General features: G+C 39.8%; 1 long non-coding RNA gene across 2 annotated transcripts; it reads left to right on the top strand.

Annotated features, from left to right (window-relative positions):
- The first annotated feature begins 332 nt into the window (after nt 1-332).
- Nucleotides 333-18,118, top strand: LOC129457584 (uncharacterized). Of its 2 annotated transcripts, XR_008649313.1 has the most exons (4): nt 333-431; nt 2,541-2,697; nt 15,130-15,342; nt 17,965-18,118. It is a non-coding gene; the product is annotated as an uncharacterized lncRNA (long non-coding RNA). The 2 variants fall into 2 exon arrangements; XR_008649314.1 differs by lacking the exon at nt 15,130-15,342.
- The last annotated feature ends 1,598 nt before the right edge of the window (nt 18,119-19,716 follow it).

The following is a 19,716-nucleotide window of genomic DNA, read 5'->3' as shown; positions in this document are numbered from 1 at the left end:
TCCTTCTGTGCTTGGCACATCGTAGTTGCTCAGTAAATGCCAATTAAATGAATAAATGTCAGGTGAGTGAATAGAAGGGTGATGGTAATGAATGTCTCCTATTCCAGAACACTGATGTGTGAGTCAGAGGACATAGTCCCTTTTTAACATTTTTAAGAGATTGTGTCTGTGTGTGCATGCACATGCTTTTCTTAATTCACTCCCAGTCAAAGAAAATGTCTTGTGGAGATTTTAACATATTTAGGTTTAAGTTCTGGAACTAAACTTTATATCCAGTTGTCATGACAACTGTGTTTCTGAGACAATTAAATCCCAATCGGAGTATTCCGAAGGGCCAGTCATTTCTGGAGAGGGCTTTGGTGGAGAAGGAGAGTCCTATTCAACTCTGGGACCTGCATTTTATAGTCACTCCTATAAGGTCACATTCTGAGGTATGGAGCTTAGGACATCAACATATGGAATTTGGGGTGGGCGGCACAAGTTGATCCATAACACCTTCTCACTGGCATGAGAAATTGGACCTTATCAGAGTGCTATATATATCCTCCAAGGTATTATAAAGATGGCACCAACATTCCCTTTAAAAACAATTCCATAGGTTTTTTGGGAACAGGTGGTATTTTGTTACATAAGTAAGTTCTTTAGTGGTGTTTTGTGAGATTTTGGTGTACCCATCACCTGAGCAGTATACACTGAACCCAGTTTGTAGCCTTTTATCCCTCACTCCCTTCCCGCCCTTTCTCCCCGAGTCCCCAAAGTCCATTGTATTATTCTTATGCCTTTGCACCCTCATGGCTTAGCTCCCACTTATGAGTGAGAACATATGATGTTTAGTTTTCCATCCCTGCATTACTTCACTTAGAATAATAGTGTCTAATCTCATCCAGGTTGCTGTGACTGCCATTAATTCATTCCTTTTTATGGCTGAGTGGCATTCCATTGTACGTATATAGTTTACATTCCCACCAGCCATGTCGAAGTGTTCCCTTTTCACCATATCCATGCCAACATCTATTTTTTTTATTATTGGCATTCTTGTGGGAGTATGGTGGCATCACATTGTGCTTACATTCCCATTTTATAGAGAGGAAAAGTAAGACTCAACGGGGTGAAGCTACTTGCCTCAGGTCAAATAGCTAAGAGAACAGGACTATCCTGGTCGTAGCATGATGCTATGCTAGTACACGTATTTTATCCCATCATGTCTGGATGTTTCATGTTCTCTTTATGAGGCAGTCAGAATCTCAAGCAGAAGAACAGCTACTGTAATTTTAGTGCTCGACTCCCTTAGAAGAGGGGCAAAGTCTTCTAGATTCCTCCAATATCAACTTAAAATTAGTTTTGTGCAGCCCTGGCATGCACAGCAATAAAAGAGATCCAAGGTGCATTTACCTTCCAGGCAATAAACCTATATGACCGCCAAAGCTGTCATTTTTTTTTTTTTACATTCTGAAAATTAAATGTTAATTCCCCCCTTAAGACCCTCCACAGATTTAGTTTGTAGGCTAATAACAGTTCACTTAAGAACAAGAGAAATGTCATCCCTACTTTGACGTGTGATCACAAAATAGAACTATCTTTAAATTCCCTTCAAAAGGGGCAATGTTTATGAATTCACTTTCAGTGGGGGATATAAAGGGATTTGTCAAAACCTGCTGTGATCTCAGCGATGCAGAAAAACAGTGCTGCATTCATTGAGCCAGCCCAAATGTGAGCTCATGAGTGGTACTGTCCTTCTGTACCCCTGGCCTTAGGGCTTGGGGTATTCTCAGCCTCCTGGGCTTCTTAGGGCTTCCAGGGCATTCTTTTATTAATTTATGTGTTTGTCCCTTGTGACCTTGATTTGAAAAATAAAAAATACAATGGGAGACTTTTCACCCACATCATCCGTGACAGCTCTGGCTAGGTCTTGACACCAGAAATGCCAAAGATATTGAGTTGCCTGACTTTGTCATTGGGGCTTTACTTTCAACGTCTATGTAAAATCGGCAACTGGATTTGATTTCCTAATAAAGGCTTAGGGAGACTTCACAGCCACTGAGTTTCTTTTGCAGAAAAGGTTGTCAGCAATAGAGGTTTTATAAAGCAACATCTTTCAAAGGCAGAAGGATAATAAAATGTTTTTATTTTTATGTACTAGTTATTTGTTGTCTGATATATAATGCTCATTATTTCATATTGCATTAATTTTAAATTAGGGATAATATACCCATTTTGCTGACTAGGAAACTGAGACTCAGGTAAGTAATTTTGGCAAATTCGTACAATTCATTTAGGCTCGAAAGTATAGATTCAAACCCACACTGATTTGACTCTTCATACTGTACTATGATTCCACATATTATAAAATATCCATATTAACCCAAACATCTGCTGTCTGGTGGTTTGTGCTACCTTTGTGAGAGTGAAGTCATTCAATTTACAAATGATGAAATATATCAGTTCTCTTAATAATGCTATAAGAGATACAGTTCCAGAAAGTTTGACAATTTGTTAGATATCTCCTCATTTAGGATGAAGCTTACTTTTATCCACTTTAGACCCTTCAAGGACAATTTCTGTGAAGCTAATTCTTTCAGTGACGAAAATATGAAGAGCCAACATCTAAATTCTTATGGGCCTGGCTGTCATTTAACATCTCCTGGAGAAGAGTAGTGGGGTAGAAATAGTACAAGCCTGCAAATCAAGAAACTTGAGGTATTTGTTTTCATTCTGCCTTTGACCTTTGACAATTCCCCCAAGTCATAAGATGTCATTTTAAAGATAAGTAAAGAATGGATGCACTATTTAAACACACACACACACACAATATAAATATGTTAAATTATAAATACTCAATAATTTGAAGAATTCTACTAGAATTGGCTTTGGTACTAGGGCTCTTACATACTTTAAGTATTAAAATTATTCCTCTTAAACAGATGAGATGATTAAGGGTCCCAGAGATGTAAAGAGCTTCCATACTCATATAGTGATGAAGTTGCAAATCAAACTCAGTAGTGTCTGGTTCCTAATTCATGTTCCTTCTACAATATTCCTTTACCTAAGGTCATCTGAAATATTTTACTATAAATCAAATATATTCAACTTTGAACATGAAGTTGAGTCCAAAGGAAGCTCAGTGTATGATCCAATCTTCTAACAGGCTGTCTGTCTAGGTCCAGAGGCGTTTCTTTGGACCACAGGAGAACCAAGCCCATGGGTGTACATGGTCAGTCAATTGGACAGAGGTCTCAGTCGACCAAAAATCCCCTGAACTTGAAGGCGATCAGGGAGAGGAGGACAGGCAATCATTAGACTCATGCACAGATCTGTTTCCATTCTCAGGAGTAGAACAGAATATTTCATCACCAACCCACTCCACCTGCCTTGAGAATTTGGCTTGTTAGCTATCCACCTGCTATACAAATTTTCCATTTCCTATTTGACTAAAGTTCTACTTCCTATTTGACTACAGTTCTACTTTTCTGGCTATGATTTCCTGCAAGGGAAAATTTATGACTTCACCTATACAAACAACTATGACCACAACCTACCTTTGCTACACAACTGAGGAGATTAATCTTTAAAATATGGGGTGGGGGGCATTTTGGCATCCTCATGAGTTGTTATATTCTATTTCTATTCCATTTTAGGAATATATATCTTTTTTATTGTAGAAACAAAACAAAACAAAAAATAAAACAACAACAAAAGGAGAAGGGCTCAAAATATTTAGAAATAAATAAATATTCATCAAAGATTCAGGGTAGGTTCTACTTCCAGACCCAAACCACCCACCATCATAGACTCTTCAAATGATCTATTTCCATAATTCCAAAAATTATTTGATTTTCTTGTTTGCTTGTCTTTGTCACATGCCCAAGCTCTCCTCATTTTACACTGCAACTGAAATGCTTATTCAATAATTACAAATTACGCACTTATTAAGAGTCAGATAAAGTGGTCATTGGGACAGAGACTCTGCTAACCTCAAGCTCATGGTGTGAGAGACAGACATGAAAAGTTGGTTAATACAATATAATGCAAAGAATAGTGACCTTCTCTCTTGATGGGATGGAGATGTGAATTTAGAGGTGGCTTATTTCACTTAATTTCATATTTTCTCTCCTTCTCTGCCACACTTCACATTTCAGTACATTCTGGAACTTGGGTCACCTTCCTTAAATACTGATCCAAATATGTTTTCTCCAACCTCTTTTAACCTACTAACTTGTCAAGTTACCTATATAATTGAGACTAAATCCTTAGGGTATCCTCGATGTTCTAGACTCATGTTATGTACATCAAGACTTATCTTCCTCCCTCTCCATGAATCTTGCACTCCACATAAGTGCTTTTCATCATTCTCCTCATGTTCACAGGAAAACTCATACTTACTCATAAGCTTTGCTTTTGCTGTTTCTCCCATCTCATGTGACCTCTACCTATGAAATTTCTAAGCTTCAGGTAAGCCCCAGCTCTGAACTCAACTCTCTCCTAATCTTCCCCAACTAGGCCATGGAATCTTAAAGATAGCTAGATCATCTATGGGCACACTCAACCCAGTTGAGTAATTTCGTTGCCCACCTCCACGGTAATGAATAATACTATCCCCACTCTATGTTCAGTGACAAAATGATCTCTTCATTTTTAGGTAGCTGTACTTCCTATTGAATTATCCTTATCTCTAGGAATTTTTCATAGAGCCAAAATTAACTTCTCTGAAACAACACTTTCTTTGGCTTTGCTCTGCCTTTTGGAAAAGAGGAACAATTCTAACATCTTTCTTATGTATCTACCAATCACACGATTGAACCCAGTCATTTTTCTACTATCATCATTCTGCTTAGATCTCTTTTCCAGCCTAAATATCTTAACAGCCTCAACTCTCCTGCAGGTGGGGGAGATGTCATGCTTTTTCAACACCCTGTTCAAATGCAATACCCCAATGCAGCATGTGACCATAGCTGCAGTCTCTATAAAAGAAGATGATTTACTTATCTCTTCTCTTTGTCACTGATTTTTATTAGACTAAGTTCATGATTGCTTTTTCGAGCAGCTATTTTATGCTGCTGGTCATGGTGAGCATGAGGTCAACCAATGCAGCCCATTTTTCTGCAGGGACTGCCATTTAGATAGGGCTTCTCCATCCAGTGCTTAGAGAGTCGAATTTAAAACTTGATTTCCATAAGCCCATGCAGTTTCCATCCCACTGTGCTCTGCCTCCATAAAATAGTTTGCCTGCTTAGTGAACTATGGTTCTAAAGGATGAAAACATCAAACACATGGGCAAAAATCACAGGTATTGATAACTGGCCTAAAATATTTAAGTGTCATATAATTCCAGCAGACCAAACTGACAGTAATAATAGTGGTGTTTTATACATCAATGTAATAATACTTAATAATGATGCTTTGTATTTATCCACTGCCTTTCTTCTGGAAATGTTGGCAGAGTAAAGTAAATCTAACATTGATATTAAAAAATAAACCCCTAAATTAATACCAGTTTGACACGCCCCTTCAAAAAAAAAGTCAGAAAACACAATATAAGGCTCTCTGACAAGCTGGAAATGAATAGTTTTGCAAAGCATAGAAAATTTGGCCTGTAGGATGACAAGAAAGTCATATGTCACCTGTGACTAGTTGTAACACCTACCCTCAGGGTGGATGTTGGTTTAATTTTGACTTTGGAGAAAAGTAGAGCAGTAAAATGTATAAAAAACATGGGCAAGTTCACATTCCTCACTTGTCAGGGATATAAAGCAAAATCAAAATTATTTTCTAAGTCTTTGGACACAAAGTGATTATTTCTGGGGAATGTAAACAGTTGCCAATTTGAATACGTATCAGTGGACTCCAGGTCAAGACTAAGAGACCAGCAGGGTCAAGAGAACAGGCTGGCATCTGGATAAGCGGGTTATTAGGTATAAATTAATATAAGTAAACACCTCATTTGAAACTGAAATGGTTTGGCTGTGTCCACACCTCAAATCTTACCTTGAATGGTAATAATCCCCATATGTCAAGGGCAGGGCCAGGTTGAGATAATGTGATCATGGGGGCAGTTTTCCCTATGCTGTTCTCTTGGTAGTGAATAAGTATCATGGGATCTGATGGTTTTATAAATGGGAGCTCCTGAACTCCTCCAAGTTCTCTTGCCTGCTGCCCATATAAAACATGCCTTTACTTCTCCTTTGCTTTCTGCCATGATTCTGAAGCTTCCCCAGCCATGTGGAACCATGAGTCCTTTAAACCTCTTACCTTTATAAATTACCCAGTCTTGGGTGTGTCTTTATTAACAGCATGAGAACAGACTAATACAGAAACACCGCATCAATTACCATAAAAGTAATTTATAGAGGAGCCATTCTAAGGGGTAACAATGTCTGAGACATAAGAAACAAATTTCTAATGGTAAAATTTTAAACATAAAAGTAAACAGAGAGAAAATAAGATATTGAACCTAATTATAGGTCTTTCTATTTCTTCAAGTTAACCATGCAGTATGTGGTGAAAGAATAATTTAATATTATCAGATTGGCCAATATTTCTTAAGCTAAGAAGGAAAATACAATTTATTTTTCTCCCTGATTCTCTCTTGTACACACTAATTCTCAAATACCTATATTTGCTAAGTAGTTATCATGTGCAGAAGGAAATAAAACACGATTTTTAAACAGTCTCTGAGCTCAAGAAGTGAGTAGAATCAACAAGGAGATAAAAACGTCAACATAACCAAAATCTAGGAAGGAAGTAGCTGGATGACACAATGTGCAGATAGAGTCTCTGTAGGATTAGTGGGAGGATGACCTCATGAGGGATGGTAACAATCAGAAGTAAGACCTTGGAGAAGATTTTGTGACCTATAGAGATAGAGAAAGGGCATCCAGAGAAACAGAACCAATAGGATATATAGATAAAGATTTATTATGAGGAACTGGCTTACATAATTATGAACGCTGAGAAGACCCAAAACTTTCCATACATTAGCTGGAGGCCCAGGAAATCTGGTTCCCGTCCAAACCCAAAAGCCTGACAACCAAAGGAGTCAATGATGTAAGTGCCACTCCCCAGTCTGAAGGCCTGAGAACCAGGTGCACTGACATCCGAAGGCAACAGAAAGCGGATATTCCAGCTAAAGCAGAAAGAGCAAATTCACCCTTCCACATTTTTGTTCTGTTCAGGTCTTCAAAGGATTGGTTGGCTTCTACCCACATATTATCAGATTGGCCAATATTTCTTAAGCTAAAAAGGAAAATACAATTTATAAATATAAAATACATGGGGAAGAGAAATCTGCTCTACTCAGTCTACCAAGTCAAATACTAATTTCCTCTAAAAACATTCTCACAGACAGAGCCCCAAGTTTTACCAGCTTTCTGGGCATCCCTTAGCCCAGTCAAAAGTTGAAACATAAAATTAACTATCACAGCATCCTAGGGTGGGTAAGCATTCATAGCAAAGACATCTAAAAAGAAGAGGAGATACAGTGTTTTTGGTCTAGGCCACAGGGGGCATCACTGACACTATTTTGTGATAACTTATTGCATCATAGATGCTGTTACTTTAGTTAGGGTTGTCTCTATGAGCTTTTAATCCTCAGCATAATTCTATCGTTCAATATCCAATCTGTCATGACAGAAAACTTTTTATTAAGCAGTTACAATATGATCACCTTTATGCTAAGCATTTTGAATTTTGTGGTATTTTTGGCCAAAATAATTGACTTCCCTGTAGCTGTGGATATTGCTGCAACTTTGTAACTGCCTTTCTGATTTTGGGCTTGTTTTGTGGCAAAGATGTTGTTATACTAGATCTGAGCCCAAGCCTCAATAGGTTTTGAATCTCTCTTTCTCTCTGTCTCCATCTCCTTCTCTCTCTCTCTCTCTCTCTCTCCTTTTGTCTCTTTCAAACTCTCTGTCTCTCCCCACCTTCTCTCTCCCGTAGAACTTTGTCCAACCACCAAGAGTATAAGTCCAGGGTAGCCTACTGGAGAAAGAAAACCCAGTTTTTCCAGCAAAGACCATGATAGAATCTTGAGCTACCCAACTCCCAAACACGTGAAAGAACTCAGACAGAATCAGCAAAGCCACCTACCCATCTTGTAGCTGAACATACAAGCAAAAATGAGCCCAGGTAAAACAGAAGAGCTGCCCAAATCACCGGTAGACTCATGAGCCATAATAAACAGTTATTGTTTTAAGCCATTGAGTGCTGTTAGTTTGTTATGCAGCAACAGCTAGCTGATATACATATGCTGCTCACAACCAACTGTGAAATAGGTACTGTTACACATCCCCATTTTAAAGGTGAAATAACTAAAGCTTTAGAGAAGCGAAGTCACTTGTACTAGGTCACGTGTAGCTAGTATTTTAATTCAGATTGTCCTTTTTCTAGAGTCAGAAGGCTTAACCACTTGCTGATACTGCCTATCCATATGATCCAAATGTTGCAGTTATATTTGGAATAAGTAAAATCGGGCACATATGAAGAAGCAGAAACAAGATGCAAAGTCACGTCTGCCTCATCCTAAACTCACACGCTTGTTGTGCCATCCTATCCTCTCTCACACAAAAGGGAAGCACTGAAAAATTAATACCATGATAAAGGAAGATTGAGGTTAAATCTACATGCTTTTAGACACCAGGGCAAAGAGCTTTACCTGCTTATGTGCTGAAGATAGTAAGCAGTCCTACAATTATTTTAGCAAAAGTAGTACAAAAGTGCTTACCTTCTTTAGGAAGCATGGGGGTAGCAGGAACACTTTCTAACATGCCATAACCCAAGAACAAATTTGGTATTTGTGTTTTCTGCCAAGCAAAATATCTCTCTGCAGAAAAGAGCCCTCTTTTTAGCTTAAAAATAAATTCAGGATGAATAAACCTCAAAAACTTCAGGGGCTAGGTCAGAAACATATCTTCCATGCAGAACATAAACACCAACTTTTTGTAGAGTCATGAAGTGTCCATATTTTTTTAAATCATAAAATATGTTGGCAAACTTTACTTCCACAAGGACCCCTACCATGAGGATAACCTTAATCCAGCACAAAAGAAAAATATTTACAGGAACTGAGGCCGACAAGTTGTTCTCCCCTGTGTGATGTGATATACTGACTACCCTGATTATGCGACAGTTTGATGGGCATGGTAGAAAAAAACGCTTAGGAGTATAAATATTAATGCTTAGGCAGTGATTTGTGTAAACTGCATAGCAAAAACAAAAGTACAAATATAAGTTTTTCACATATTTTGCCTTGTCTACAGCATATATTATTCACCCCACATGTTTTCCATCTCTACAGCTCTTCTGAGTGACTGGAAACCATATTTCTCAAATACTGAATTCTCATAAAAGGTTTTTTGTTTCTTTGTCTTTTTAAATCTTCAGTCAGATGAGAATAGTACCTGGTTTGCAAACTGGCACTAAAGCATTAAAATTGGGTTTTAAAAGTTTCTTTTGTGAATATTATGAGATATCCAAAAAGTTCAGGATGGCAATATCAAACAGCATCAAAATATTTCTAAACTTTTAAAAAAAATGTTCTATTTTATGTCAAATGATGCAGTGTTCATAGAAGAAAAATCTCTAATTCTCTTTTGACATGACCTGTAAGTTAGGAGGCAGTGGAGTTCTTCCTTCCACTCTTAGAATTCTACAAAGCAGCCCTCAGTAGTGACATGTGAAAAGAGGTTCTTCCTTCTCTTTGCTAGAGATGGAAGAGAAGCTGCATTCTTTCTCCTGTGCCCTGCATAATACACCCTCCACTAATACCGTTACTGCTCATACCTATTGTCCTTGAGAAACACTAATGTGATCCTCTGCTTCTTTTTTCCACCAAGTATCTGTTCTTAAGTTACAACATGTAGCCAAATTGGGAATACACATACTGTGACCCAAACAGATGTCATAGCTTACTTGGCTGATTCTAGTGAGCCCTATTGAGGCAGGAACTCCTAACCAGGTTACCATGTTAACCTTGAGCAGTTAATAGCACATGAGCTTAGAGCATCGTATTCAGCCCTAAGAGTTTTCACCCACCTAATTAACAAGTATTTCTGGAGCATCTGTCCACTGTCAGATCTTGTGCTTGGTGCTGAGGATATAGCAGTGTGGAATGCAACAAGATAAGCATGGCCCCTGGAAACAGTGGGAGAGAGATAATAAGACTAAAAAAAAGAAACAAAGTGATTATTGATTTTGATGCATGCTCTAATGGGAATAAACATGGTGGTACCATATACAATAAGTCTACTCTGCAGAGGAGGACTTCTATAAGGAAATGGCATTGGAGTTGAGACTGGAGTGATGAGACAAAGCTAATCATGTGGAGATGGGCAGAAATACATTACAATAAAAAGAAAAAGGAAGTACAGAGGGCCCACAATGAGAAGAGCTTGGTATGTTCAAGGAAATGGAGCAAGTAGCAAAAGAGGAGTTCAGAAGACTGGGCAGGATCCAGATCACTTAGTGTATTAGTCCGTTTTCATGCTGCTGATAAAGACATACCCAAGACAGGGTCATTTATAAAGAAAACAGATTTAATTGACTCACAGTTCCACATGGCTGGGAACACCTCACAATCATGGTGGAAGGCAAGCAGGACCAAGTCACATCTTACATGGCGGCAGAGAAGAGAGAGAACTTGTGCAGGAAAACTCCTCTTCATAAAACCATCAGATCTCATGAGACTTACTCACTATCATGAGAACAGCATGGGAAAGACTTGCCCCTGTGATTCAATTACTTCCCACTGAGTCTCTACCATGAAACATGAGAATTGTGGGAGCTACAATTCTAGATGAGATTTGGTGGGGGGGTTGTGGTGTACAGCCAAATCTTATCATTTAGACACCTGCCAACCCTAAAAAGAAGTTAGAATTTTACAGGAAGTGGAAAGTTTTGAAGGGTTGCAAGTGGAGATGAAACTTGATCTTATTTATATAGACTCTTGCTCAACACTCAGGATTGGGACTTCCCTCCAAACTTTGTCTTGTAGGAAACTTTCCCGTAAGGGGGCTTCTGTACTTCTTCTCTGGAGTCAAAACTCCATCCTCACCACAGGGTTTCTGTTTACTGTCTGGGCTGCTACTTGGCTACCCCTTTTTCCCTCTGATGCTGGTAGTGATGGCTATCTAGATATCTCTTCTCCATTACTCTCCCATCACTTCCACTTGCTTAGCTATCCCAGCTAAGTCTGAATTCAATGTGTTGCCTCTTGGCAGACTGAGGGTCGAGCTACTGTTGAATATCCGCTCAGGAATCTAGACAGGTCTTCATCCTCTTCCTATTGTAACCAGCCACTCGGATCCTGGCATGCCTTCTGAAAGCTGAATCTATAAGTGCTATTCTAATGCCTAATATCCCCAAGCAGAAATAACTCAAGGCAGACATCTACAAAACAGACATGTTTTATGCTTTGTCCTGTTCTGGTCATCTGAATCTTAATTGAAATAAATACACAGTACTTCCCAATCCTAATAAGATCATAGTTTCGCCCTTATTTTTCCCTTCCTTCCTTCCTCTTTCTTTCTGTCCCGTTTTCTTTCTTTTTCCTTCTCTACCATCCCTCTCTATCTTCTTTACTCTTTGGTCCTTCTCTACCATCTTTCTTTTCCCATCCTTTCTACTTTAATAACTAAAAGAAAGATGAAGTCCCTTAAAGGATTTATGAACATGATAATCCTGGTAATAATACTAATTATGATGATAATAAAATTATCATAGCTAACATTTATTAAACATGTAAATGCACTAGGCATGGAACCAAGCTCCTTACATACATATAATCTTATAAATCCTCACAACTCTAATTGGTACTATTAATATCGCTATTTAAGCATGAAAAGCTTGAAACCTGTAAAGGCTAAGGCACTTGTCAAGGTCACAGAGGTGGCATAAGACAGAACTGGGTGACCCAAATGCAAAGGTCATGTATGCCTCACCATGCTTTGTTGGATACCTTGTATTGTGAAGCATGAGTGAGCCTATATTCTGTTTTGAAAACTTTGTGAAATGTGCCATGCAGAGAAAGGCATTTTTAACTATCATCTGAAATAAGAAAAGTGCAATTATAGAGAGGGCTGTTCGATCCGGTTCTGATGTTGACCTTATTCCTCTTCCCAGAAGTGCTGGTAGAAATGCTTGACAACTGTGTCTGATGGGCACACAACTGGAAAAAGCCATATTGTGGGTTTCTATGTGTGTGTGACCCCACTTTCTGCCATGAATCCTGAACCAGTCCAGATCCCCTATCTCTCAGTTAAGTGTATACATCAGTAAGGGTATACCTCCATTTATTTCTGCCTCCTTCCAACATGCTTCCTATTGATATCCATGCTTGTTTGAGTATTCAAAGGAGCTCTCTTTTTTGCCAACCTGAATGCTGAATTCTGCCCCTGCTTTCTCTGCAGCGGTGATAGAGTTGGTGGTGTCTGTATTTAGGGGTGAGAGTCATTTGACCACTGTGGTTTACGGACAAGTGTTTTACATGTTTTTCCAAGGAAAGAATTAATTCCAACTGGGGGTTTATGGCAAAAATAGATTATCCATTAGATAAAGACAGTCCTCAATAACCCTCTTCAGCCCCATTAAGTATCACCTGTCAACAGGCTCAGCACTACCTCGGGGTGTGACAACATAATCTCTGTATTCCCATTAGTGGGTTGGGTCAGTTGTATCATTCACATTTGGAATAAGTACCCCTCCAAGATGACTTATTTATAAAAGAATGTAATTTAAAATAAAAATCCAGAAGGTTTCTGTGTTTAAAGCCATGGATCACCAAAGAAACTGGTCCTATAATCATTTGATTTGCTCTATCAAATTAGACATCATTGCACAGAAGTATTTATTTGCTTTTGTTTTTGTTTTTTGAGGCAGAGTTTCGCTCTGTTACCCAGGCTGGATTGCAGTGGTCCAGTCTCAACTCACTGCAACCTCTGCCTCCATGGTTCAAGTGATTCTTATGCCTCAGCCTCTCAGGTAGCTGGGATTACAGGCATGCGCCACCTCACTCAGCCAATTTTTTTGTGGTTTTAGTAAAGATGGGGTTTCACCATGCTAGCCAGGCTGGTCTCAAATTCTTGGCCTCAAGCGATCTGCCAGCTTCAGCCTCCCAAAGTGCTGGGATTACAGGCATGAGCCACCATGCCCAGCCAGAAGTATTTATTTGACTGGACAACGTATACAGAGACATGCACACAAAATCATCATGTATAATATTCTCCAAGAAATTAGGACCTGGGCTAAAATATGCTTTAGGAAGTCTCTATAGCCTAGAGAACTGTTTCTGAAAAATATATCAAAACTAAAATAACAGCCACTAAGTCGCTTTTGGTTGTCTTGTAAATTGACTTCATTTATATATATATATATATATATATATATATATATATACATATATTTTAAATACCATAGTCATTCCTTTTCTGTGGTGGTTTTGCTTTCTGCAGTTTCAGCTACCTACAATTAACCAAAGTCCAAAAATAGGTGAATATAGAATGAGATATTTTGAGAGAGATAGAGAGAGAGCACATTCATATAACTTTTATGCCACTATATTTTTATAATTATTCTTTTTTATTACTAGTTATTGTTGTTAATCTCTTACTGTGCCTAATTTATAAATTAAACATTATTATAGATATGTATGTATAGGAATAAAAAGCGTATATAGGGTTTAGTACTATCTGCAGTTTCAGGCAGCCTATAGGGATATTGGAACATATTCCCTACAGATAAGGGGCGACTACTGAACGGTGATATTGTGTGTGTTTGGCCAAATTAGTGAGTATACTTTTTCACATGAACGAATTTTCCAGATAACTAAGACTTAGTATTGATCCCAGTGGTAATTGCTTATATTAACTATTTTTAAAAGAAACTGTAATTTATTGTATCACATACGTCTTGGCTTTTTGAAACAGAAATACAGAAACCAAGCTAACCTTTTCTTGATGTCACAGTCTGCCATTATCAATAGCTGTGGCAGAGAGAAAAAGTGCTGGATTTGAAGTTACTTGATACTACATTCATGTTTACACTCTGCTTTTCTTCACAAAGAATTTGAGGGCGGCTTATGAAATTATATGTAATACAGAAGAAAAATGACAAATAATTGAAGGAATCAAGATGAGGAGAAAATACAGGAAAGCAAATACAAAAGCCAGGAAAAAGATTAGTGAGCCAGGATCCTGACTTAGCACGCTGGCTGCAAGTGATGGAAATCCAGCTTGAAATTGCCTGAGGACCAATGAAGAATTAATTGCTGCATATAAAATACTGCAGTAGTAAACAATGGCAGAAATGGCCTTGAGGTTGACCAGAAATAGCTTCTGAACACTGTCAGGACTCTCTCCATAAGTTTCTCATCTCTGTTGCTCTGTGCACCGAGTCCTCACTTTTCCATTATTTAAAGGCAAGGAGATGGTCTGACTTACTGGAACATCTGCATTTCTCTACCAGTTCTTAGAGTAGGACCCCAGTTGGCACAGCTTGGGTCCCATGGACATCTCTGGACAATTCACTCTGGCTAGGAGGATGTTTATTATGATGGAGCCAGTCTCATTCCAATGTCATCCCTGTAGTTGAGTAAATGAGTGAACCTGTTTCCTGATCAGGGAAAGGAACGACCCTCAGAGAAAAGCAATAGCCACTATATAAGCATTCTACATGGCCTTATGGAAGCCTAAATATTGGCCCAGATTTTCATTTAAGCTTCCCAGTGTCCAAAAAATGCAGGAAATACAATTGTTTACGTGATTCTTGATTTCTGTAACACAACACTAAAGAGGGGCTTGGGGGAGAGTAGAAAAGAAGAGCTGGTATTTCAAGGGAAGCTCAGCTTTTCCTTGCATTGATACCAGAGATCTCTCTCACCTGGTGGTTCCTGAGTTAGGGAACCATGGAATACGTGAGTGAAGTCAGAATGTGGTATTCTAATTAGCTGTGGCCCCAAACATGGCTTAGAATTGCATTCTTTATGCTGAGCATTGACATACAATTGTTTCTCCTCACCTCTCAGTCCTCTACTTGATCTCAGTGGGGTCTTGGCAGCCCGTTTTTGCCAGGATTCAGATCTATCCTTGTTGCAAACCATAGCAAAAATAAACAAAGGAAACGACCTGTGTCCTTTGCCCACAGCAGGGAACAGAGGTCCACATCCTGGACTCAGGAATTTGCACAGAAGGAGACACTCCAAGCAGTGCTCCGACACACAAGAGGCCCCAGGAATTTGGAGACCTGAGTAACTCCAAGGAAGCCCTGGCCGCACTCAGGCTGCTGTTTCAGACAAAACTAAACAACTCATATCAGTCCAAGCACAAAGGAAACTCTCCAAGGATCATGGTCATGGAGGTTTGGATTGATTTGCATTCTTTTGCCAAGGAAAGCATTAATTGGCCCTTTGGGAAGCCCACCTAGTCAAAGGCTAAAAGCATTATTGTGCATGGAGGACAATCTGCACTTCCGCTCCTTTGGGACTCACCTACTCTCGTGATAATTCCATGCCAAACCACAACCTCCTAGGAAATGGATCTGATTCTGAGTCAGACATGCATTCCAACTCCTAGGGCTACTGGCCCCGCCAACTTATATCCTCACCCCTTGACTGCCATTTCTCTCTTTTGCCAATACTGACACTAATTGTAGAGTTCTCCGACTCCACACTGCCACTTGCTTATTTTGTTATTATTGCTCATGTGTGTGACTATTTTGGAGGACAGAGATTCCTAGGTCTCTGTATCTGGATCTTTCTCTAAGCTGGCAAGTAACCTGCTTTATCTAACCTTCCTACTGTCAGTGCCCCAAGCAGTAGAAGGCACCTCCCTAATTGTCTTCTATGAGTTGGAAACCAGGTAAAAAGATTTATTAGAAACATGTATAGAGTTAGAGCCTGTGTGTACTGACTGAAGTTCTAAAGGCTCATCCCATAGTGTGTATGTGTGTGTATGTGTGTGCGCGTGTGTGTGCGTGTGTGCATGTGTTTAAAGGGCTTTTTGAAAACCATCTCTGTCTATTGCAAGCCCTTCTCTCTTATTTCAAATTTCAGGAATACATTTTGGTAAAGTTGCTAGAAGTCTGGCCTCTAGGTAAGTGGGGCATCATTGTTCATAAAAAGACACCAAGTATCCTATGAATCCCAGGCTCTGCATCTCTGCAGTGACTGGTGGATGTGTTTTGTGAACAGATTGGGAATTCAAAGGAATTGTTCCCATGTTCCAGTGAGAAACATCATCACCCTGCTCCCAAACAACATACTATGTGCAAAAGAGAGACAAAGACCTGAAGTTTCTCTTTCCGAGGGTGTGTTTGTTATGGATTTGGAGAGAACCACAACCTTTCCTACACATTATTGCTCAGATGAGCTTCCTGCATTCAGAAGAAGGAAGTGGGGGTATGGCAGGTAGTTGCAGAGGTAGGTTTATGCCCAACTGGAATGGGAGTCATCAAATGGCACAGCTGTCCTGGGGCTCCAAACAGCTGCTCATCAGGATTCCCTGGAACTCCCCCAGCTTTGTCTCAGATGTTCCAAGCTCAGTTTTGTATATGCAGTTACATTTCCGCTGCCTTCCTCGGGGGACCAGCTTTAAGTAAAGAGGATGAGAATGTGAAGTTACAGAGCTCAGCTTGCCAGTACTCCACTAGAGGAAATCACGGGGCAGAATGACAAGATCACTGCTTGGGGCTTAAGTACAAAGAAACAAGGCTTCCTGCCTGTGCCACTCCCACTCCCAAGGCCCACGCGCCACATGCACACGGTGTGACTTAAGGCAAATTGCTTAATATTTTCAGACCTGTTTGTTCCTCTGTCAAATAAGAATAGCAATCCCCAGCCTCTAGCCAGCTGGGGGCTACAAGAATTAAGCACAAAATTCCAAACACAGTGTCTCACACATAGTCAGCACTCAATCTTTCAAAATAAAAAATAAGAATAATTATATGTCTGCCTGGCTACTTTCAGAGTCAGCTCAGATGGTCCTCTCTCCATAAACCTCTGGTAATTTCTCCACTTGAACGTCTGTGCTCATTCTCAAGTTTTCTTAGTGCTTTGCAGGCCCCCAGACAGACACAGTCACTTTTTGCTTCTTGGTATTTGCGTGTGCACGTGTGTGTGTGTCCTGGGGTCTGGGTGTGCATCTATGTTTCTTCTTGGATCTTTTCAGTTGTTAAATCTACTTGTTACAGATAGGAAATGTGACTTCATCTTTCTCTCTCTCCATGTGCTCTGTACACAGAGAGGACTTAATAATTTTGTGACAAGTTTATTTATTGACCACCATGTGAGAGCTATTATTGTGTTCCGGGATACTTACTAGGTACTTTATACATGGTATTTTATTTAATCTCCATAACAGCTCTAGGAGATAGGTTTTATTAACTGCATCCTTTTAATGACTATTTACATAGTCAATAAGACTAGAATGACTTATACTCCTACTGAGCAGATAAGGAAACTGAAGCTCCGAGGAGTTACAGGACTTGCTCAGTGTTGTACAACTACAAAGTGGTGGCACTGGGAAGTTTTCTGTGACTCTAATCTAGGCTCTAAAGTCTAATTATCCACTGGCTCTTAAAGTGTGGCCCCGGTTTGAGAGAGGATCCCTGCCCCTAATCCATCAAGCCAGGCCAGGAGAGTGCAATCGTAGAGTCCATGTGTCCTGCCTCTTGAATCCCTGAGTTGAAATCCCAGATCTTTCACTTTTTAACTATACAACTCTGGGAATGATATTTATCCTTCCTCTGCCATAATCCTCTTATGTGTAAAATGTGGATAATGACAGGACAAACGTTGAGTTGCCAGAAGGATGAAAAATATAAATGCATATAAGACATTTAATCCAACACCTGGCACGCAGTATAAGGACTTGCTAAATGCTACTTGTCATTATTATGATTTAATGATTTTAGATTACTTTTCCAATGTATTTCCTCACCATCCCACCCAAAGTCTGAACAGTTTTGTTTGTTTTTTAATAGAAGGAAAATAACTTGGGTCTGGCCTTGATGACGCTCCTGAATTTTCCTGCTTGTGATACAGTGGTGTTCTGAAGACTGGCAAGTACCTTTCTTGTTTCTCTGCTGCTATCCTGAAAATGTCACTTGCGTGCATTTGGGAGAAAGATTTGCTGCGTGGGACAGTGCAACACAAGTGTAGAAGGCAGACTTGAATCTGTCTGCACATTTGAGTCAAGTGAGCTTGGTCATCCTCTTTAACATCTGAAACTTTCCTTCTCCTTTTATGCAAAAAAGGAGAAAATCACCTGGGTGCGGGGTGGAGGAGGTGGCACTAATATTTACTGAGCATTGACTATGTCCCAAACATTTCTTCTTCTCAGTGCTTTATATGTGTTATCTCATGTGAGCCTACAGTTACCTGTGAGATAGATAGTAACATCATCTGGACCTCACAGACAAACTGCCACAGAGAAGTAACTCGTTGAAAGCCACACAAATAAGATTGGAATCCAGGAAATCTGGCTCCTTGGCCACCATTCTTTTTTTTTTTTTTTTTTTTTGAGATGGAGTCTCACTCTGTCACCCAGGCTGGAGTGCAGTGGCGAGATCTCGGCTCACTGCAAGTTCCGCCTCCCAGGTTCACGCCATTCTCCTGCCTCAGCCTCCTGAGTAGCTGGGACTACAGGCACGTGCCACCACGCCCAGCTAATTTTTTGTATTTTTAGTCGAGACAGGGTTCCACCATCTTGGCCAGGATGGTCTCAATCTCTTGACCTTGTGATCCACCCGCCTCGGCCTCCCAAAGTGCTGGGATTGCAGGCGTGAGTCACTGCACCTGTCGGCCACCATTCTTAACCATAACTGCCTCAGTACGTTGTTGAGAGAAATAACTAAAAAGATGAACGTTAAACACAAAACAGTGCCAAGCATATGGACGTGCTTATTAAATGTAGCCGAAACAACAAATCATCATCATCCTCAGTAGCAATACCAGTAATATGGATGGAAGGGCAGGTTTTCCATTTGTTACAGGTGGAATTTAATCTCCTGAGAACCAGGTAAAGAGATCTTCATTTCACCCGTTAAGTTCGATCAGTACTTGGCGAAGGATTCCTTCCTTCTTCCTCACCCGTCCTCCCCTGGTGAACCACCGGTGTCATTAAGAAACAGTTAACACACATCAACTTTCTTATCTATTTTTGCTGCCTGCCATCTGGAGTGCCTCGGCTGTCTTGGATGTGTTCACACTAAATCAGCAGATGAGAGCATTAACTAATTTCTCCATTTCAGATCCGCTTATTTGGGTAATGATGACCTTTAAAACTAGTGTCATCCACCTCATAACCATGTGCCATATGTTGGATGTCGGATAATAAAGCATATTTAAACTTAGCGGGCTCCATAACACCTTATGGCTGGTTGGTGATTAATTAATAACTTCCTTACCAGCATCTTCCCAGTTAAGGCTGACAAAGCGTTTTGTTTGCCACTTAGTGTCCGTTTCCATTGGAACCTTTTCAGACATACTCCTGGAAGACTTGATTGTGCACTGAAGCTTTCTTGTTCACTCTTGGCATATGGGGCCAGCACATTTTCTCGCCCAGATATTTTATTTCATGCAAAAACATGATACCAGACACTGATCCCTGAGTGCCACGTGCCAAGATCCCATTTACTGTTCACAAAAGCTCCACAGGACAAGGGTTTCTGTGACCATTTATGTACAGATGAGAGTGAGGGTTGAAGAAACCGAGCAATTAGCGCAAGTTCATG

Source organism: Symphalangus syndactylus, chromosome 11 (assembly GCF_028878055.3).
Source record: "Symphalangus syndactylus isolate Jambi chromosome 11, NHGRI_mSymSyn1-v2.1_pri, whole genome shotgun sequence".
NCBI classification, from domain to species: domain Eukaryota; kingdom Metazoa; phylum Chordata; class Mammalia; order Primates; family Hylobatidae; genus Symphalangus; species Symphalangus syndactylus.
This window is presented reverse-complemented; position numbering and strand designations above follow the sequence as displayed.